This window comes from Cottoperca gobio, chromosome 16 (genome assembly GCF_900634415.1).
Source record: "Cottoperca gobio chromosome 16, fCotGob3.1, whole genome shotgun sequence".
Lineage (NCBI taxonomy): Eukaryota > Metazoa > Chordata > Actinopteri > Perciformes > Bovichtidae > Cottoperca > Cottoperca gobio.
Window position 1 is genome coordinate 8,867,069 of NC_041370.1, and position 6,000 is coordinate 8,873,068.

General features: G+C 39.0%; 1 protein-coding gene across 1 annotated transcript in view; it reads right to left on the reverse strand.

Annotated features, from left to right (window-relative positions):
• Positions 1-589, reverse strand: part of dgkb (diacylglycerol kinase, beta) — a 62,357-nt gene extending 61,768 nt beyond the window's left edge. Inside the window, 1 exon segment of the mRNA XM_029451905.1 lies at positions 123-589. The gene's annotated coding sequence lies outside the window, so the exon portion shown is untranslated.
• Positions 590-6,000: the final 5,411 nt, after the last annotated feature.

Here is a 6,000-nt window from a genome sequence, read left to right on the forward strand (position 1 = left end):
ACCTCACTGACAGAAGATCTTAGCTTCAACATCACTGATGCCATGACACACAGATACAGTAGGTAGTGGCCACTGCGACATACAGCAGCGTGAATGAGATGTGGTATCAACATGAAGCTCACCTGCTGCAGAGCTGGGCTTGACCACCAAGAGAGGATGAGGGAGGAGTCCTCCAGGCAGATGTTTTCAAATGAAGTTCCTCAGTCACATTCCTGCCGTATCCTCCTCTAGGTCTTCTGTCTACTGCAAGGCAGAAGTGGGTGTTTGTAATTAGATGGAGTGTGAGCATCTGTGGATGAAAGAGAGGAGACGAAGGAGCAGAGGCAGCAGCCGTCTCCGCTGCATGTCAGTGTATGAATATGTGGATGGTGTTTGTTTTTCTGGTCAGAGCAGCATCAGCAGGGATGTGGAGTGGTGAGAGAGAGAGAGAGCGAGAGAGCGAGAGAGCGAGAGAGCGAGAGAGAGAGAGAGAGAGAGCGAGGGGGAGAGAGAGCGAGGGAGAGCAGAATTATCCAACACTGCTCTGCCTGCAATGATCAGTTTCCATACTCCCGCTCGCTCACATCACATCCCTCCCCTCAATCGCTCAAGTCCTTCCCCCTCCTTGCCGCGAAAAAAAGCCCTGAGGTACTATGCTCTCCTTCTTTCTCTATGTCTCCCTCTCTCTCTCTCTCTCTCTCTCTCTCTCGCTACTACTCTTCTCCCCCTCCCCTCCTTCCTTCTTTCAAGCCATCTCTACTCTGGTAACTGTGGCACGCATCAGCCGGCTGCATTAGCATTCAACGCGACAGGCGGTAAGTGCAGCAACCTGTGGGATGCCCTGAGAGAAGGCGGGAAAAAGAGGAAGATGAAGACAGAGAGGGAGTAGAGGGTGGGGGTTGAAGCAAAAAGAGAGAAGGAAAGATGAGAAATGGGGACAAATAGAGAGAAAACGGATGAAGATGATGAAGGGGGACAGGAGGTGAAGGTGGACGGTTTACTTTTTTGTGACCAATTTTTTATTTCGATCTTATTTCCTAAATAGATTAGAAAGCATTCATACAGTGAATGCACACTCAATAAAATACCTCTATAAATACTATATACTGTACACTCGTGGAAAAAATATAATGAAAATGTAGAGAAAGCTCTAGCTTTCTACAGTTGTTAGTGATAATGCAATCGTCTGCATCGTCTGATGTGTTACACACCCATACACTGCCCCGACCTCCACAGCTTTACTTTCCACCTCGATACATCAAAGGCATGTACCTTCAACACAAATCGTGATATGTACAATATGGCCGTATGTCCTCTGGATACTGGGGAAGAAGGGGTGTAATGCGTATTTCAAAATGTTTATTCCCCTCTTTGGGCTCTACATAGGCTTGACAGAAAGTGGATGAAATATCTTCTTCTTTTTTTACATTTCCAAATAGTCATAAATAACCTTTTGTTTTGTATGAATAACTATCAATGAAGGTTCAGCTGCTTGAGGCAAAATGTGTTCATCCATCATTAATATTCCAAATAGCGTCATTGGCATTTAGCAGACACTCTTATCCACAGAGACTGCATGATTGGTTTTAATATCGAAATTAACTCAGATTCTTAGGTGGCAATCAATAGTAATGAAGTCAGATGAAACACACAGCATCAACACATGAGTCAAGTCAAGTCAATTTTATTCATATAGCCCAATATCACAGATTTGCCTCGAGGGGCTTTACAATCTGTACAGCATAAATCCTCTTTTTATTGTACACAGCACAAACCTCAGTGAAATGTAGACTCTGCATTTAAACCATCCTACTATTAGGAGCAGACATGCAATACAAGTCGTGTGTACAGAAGGCCAACATCATACATTTACAATACAGACAATCCATATGAAACCAATTATACACAGACTGTGAACATCAATGAAAGAGATGGATCCAGGTGGATGTCAAGAAGCTTCCTGGTATCACCAGAGATGTAAGAAATCTTACCAGTTAGTGAAGGATGATCATACGTGCTAAAAAAAAATGCAAAGCAAAGAATTAAGAACAAAAAGGAGAAAATAAGAATCCCACAGCATTTTAGAAAACAGCGTTTATTAAGAACACTGCTTTTCAACAGCTCAGCTCACATTAACATAAAATAAATCAATAGAGCAGAAAACAAAACAATAAAAATCAGTATACTGTACACCCAATAATTTCACACTGTATACACTACTGTCTGAGACGTAATGCCACCAGAGTTCAATCTTTTATCAACATAATGGGGAAACGTCTCAAAATATTGATTATGAACAAACCTGCAAATTGTTTACAATGTGTTTTACTTATTCTAGATCATCTGCTTTTGTAATACTTTTTTTTTGAAAAACATTTTTGTTTAGGCATTCAGCACTCTGTTAGGGTTAGAAAAAGATTATCTAAATTGCCATGAAGCTTTAGACATGACGTGTCTACTGAACATAATCCATGCAGCAATTACATAAAACAGTAGTTTATGAACATTATTTCTGGGAAACAGGGTTGAGGAGTTGAGTGGATTTTGGGTTTTGATTAAAAAGTATCAGTTCTGACTGAACAGAACTCAAAAGTTAAGTATCCTGAAATTAAACTGTTCCATTTTTATTTAATTTGTGGAAATTATGCGCATCCATCGCCTAATTCTAAATTCTATAAGTTATTGATGCATCATTTAAAAGAGGGAGTTATGATATAGACACAAATAAGTCAGTGCGATCAACATCCAAGTGGAACTTAACAACATAGTAATATAATAAAATCACCATGAGATAACATGTAAACATTGAATAGTAATGGGCCAAGTACTGAGCCCTGTGGTATTCCAAACATTACATTGGCATGTTTTGAAAGATGTCCTTTCTAAATATAGTGGTTTTAAGGTTATGGAAAGTTAATCTTTGTTATACGTGAACAATTTTGACTTCGAGAGAGAGGCCTCAAATCCAGGTTTCAAAGTCAGATTATTTGTATTGCTATCATCCACCCCAAACTTCTCTGAAGGATTCAGTATGTATCTAACAAACTAGTTCATACAAGGTGTTGTCCGAACACATCTAAAGGCAATAGTGTTTATATTATCATATGTTTATTATATTATTTTAAGAACACGTTTGGTTGTTGGTTGTTTGGGTCGGAAAACATGTTTTCATTTTCTGGAGAGGAAAATCTTGAAAATAAGTGAGTAATATTCCCCACTCCACAACGATTACTGTCTAGTAGTTCATGAGCCAGAAATCTTACCTTCAGCTGCATTAGTTGAGCTGCTGTACAATATACATGTCTAGCTTTTTATAGAGCACATGTTCAAAGCAAAACCCTTCTGCAGAAGACATAAAGGTTACTCAATAACCGTTTCTGCCCTGCTGTTATGCCTTTCAGACAAGGCTGTAAGGATAAAAAAGACCTTAGCTATAAGCATGCTGCTTCCTGGAACAAACCTAATGTCATCAATTAATTTACAAGTCCAACTTTAGATAACCTTTACATTGCTCACACCTTTCCTGAGCCTTCCGCCTACCTACAGGAACCACCGTTTAATCTGACCCTAAAGCCTCAGCATGGACGAGTTTCATGAAAGATCGCTGAACAATGACCCAGATATGGGTCTGGTGTGTCTGGGTGGTGGCTGACCAGTGTGCAAATAACATTTGTGTTCTAGTGTTGCCTCCATTTGTGTCAGAGATGAAGAGGCAGTTGAAGTATTGACATGCCCTTCCCATGTGACTGTCAGAGTTCAGATGCCCTGTAGTTATCCACCGTCAATCAATGCTCGACTTTGATCTACTGCAGAATATTTGGATTGTATTAAAATAAAGTTAATATAATAATAATACAAAAATGTATAATTAACTTCAAGTTACTCCTTGAATCAGTTTTTCCCATATTAGTTAACTTTTTATTGCAAGCAATAAGCTGTAAACACACCACTGACATATTATCACCTTATAAAGTTGTAGTGGTAAATGTGTTAGCAAAGCGTTCCTTCTTAACACATCCAGCGGAAACAGAGTAACATTACCGTTGATTTTGAGTCGTGTTTGTCTTCACCTGTAGTCCGTTATTCACTCTTAGCTTAGCTCTGGTTTGTACTCCAACAACTCCAGAGGAAAATCTAAATCTTAAACTGCTAAATGCTCCACTATGTTCACCAGGTGGTCGCTTACTGCATCCGTCTGAGTGTCTGTGAGTTTTTCATTTCGAATGACTCCTTTTACCTGATGTGGTAAAAGCACCAGAAAGAGTTTCTTTCTTCTATTTTGTATGCGCCATATTTTTGTATATCTTATGCATTCGTTGGGCAATTCGTCTGATACATTTTGTATCAGGAAGTGATGCTCTAGACATGCGCATCTGTATATGTTCACTTTTCTGATCCGATGAAAAGTTGGACGTATTTGGACTCTGATAAATTTTCGCATGCGCCGGCGTATGTTTCTGTCATACGGACATGTGTGACAGGGCCTTTAAAAGCAAATTTTTATTCTGTACAGATGTACAGTACAGTAGATGCATCACCTATCAAAAAGAAAAGGAAAAAAAAACAAATTACATAAACATGTACACCTAATACAAACTGAGATTGGTCACTATATTTTTGAAATGTAAATATAATACAGAATACAATCTGAATACCTTCTCATCGTATGTTTTCTTCTTCATTAATTTTCTCATGTATAAAATTCTACATTTAGGCAATTAAGACAAACACGTGCCATGTGAGACATTAAATATGGACTGTATATGGAAAACAGCCCTCTGTATTTTTGAGGGTTTTCTTGTTAGGTTTCTAATTAAGTACTACATCCAGTTCTTGACATACAATTATTGTGACTACGCTATTTATGTTCAACAATAACAAAATAAAAACTCTATTGTGTTCTGTTGTATTTTTTAAATATATATTTAGATGAAAGATGCACGTGCCCGTCACTGCTGAGTGCATCAGACCTGCTTCAACATGATTATCTCCTCTTCAGGTCATTATGCATGTGGGTCAGGCATACTGTAGGCAGGTTGGAGTAGCCTCCCTGGCAACTGACTGCGTCACTCTGCATCAATGAAGATTCAAATCAAAGTTTTTCATTTAGTCTCCATATACAGTGTAAAATGTATGCATGTCTGCAAGTCTTGCACCATTTTCTTGTGCTGAATATCAGCAGGTTGGGAGTTTTAGTCTTCCAAAGGCCAAACATAATTTGAAATGAGTTCAGTTAAACCAATTTAGTCATAGCTTTGTTTACCGTTTACTGCATCTCAGTGAACAAAGCAAAATAAGACAGGAGATAGTATATGTTATGGAGCCCAGTGTCCTCTTGAAAAAGATTCATGGTTGCAACTGAATTCAAAGATGATGACAGTCAAAAGCACCTATGTGACTTTGAAAGCAAAATTAACACCGCAAATCACAAAAGTCCCTGTCGCCCGACAACCCAAACATACAGTGGACCTTTTACCTCAGTTATCCAAAGTAAAGACTCCACTGCAAAACAAGGGATTAATGCTTTGCTAGACAAATGGTACTCACTGCCTTTGCACAACTGTTCTTCATGTTGTGCTGCCTGCTCTAATGTCATATACTAACATTAAGTGTCGAGCAGAAGTCTTAACAGCAGCAACGCGGAAATGTAGCCTATTATTTACAAGCCACAGCAGATTTTTTGGTCAAGTTGCACTATGGACTGATACATTAACCGGACGGTAAGCCTGCACTGTGTTTTCTCAGGAGGATCACACAGGCCAGAAGCAGGCTGTTAATAACTGCTGGAGGTTTGAGTCAGAAAAAAATGGTAACAGGGGATTGTGAAAGCAGTCTACATTCCTAACTGGACACAATTAGCTAATGGTCATATTGTTTGTAGTGTCTGCATGAAGACAAATATGGATTACAATGAATGTTTTTCCATTTAGTGTCGTAGGAAGAAAATCGTGATCGCAATTCTGAGTGGAAAAAACGTGAAACCGTACTTAAATTACACTTTACACAGTCCGCAGGCATCAG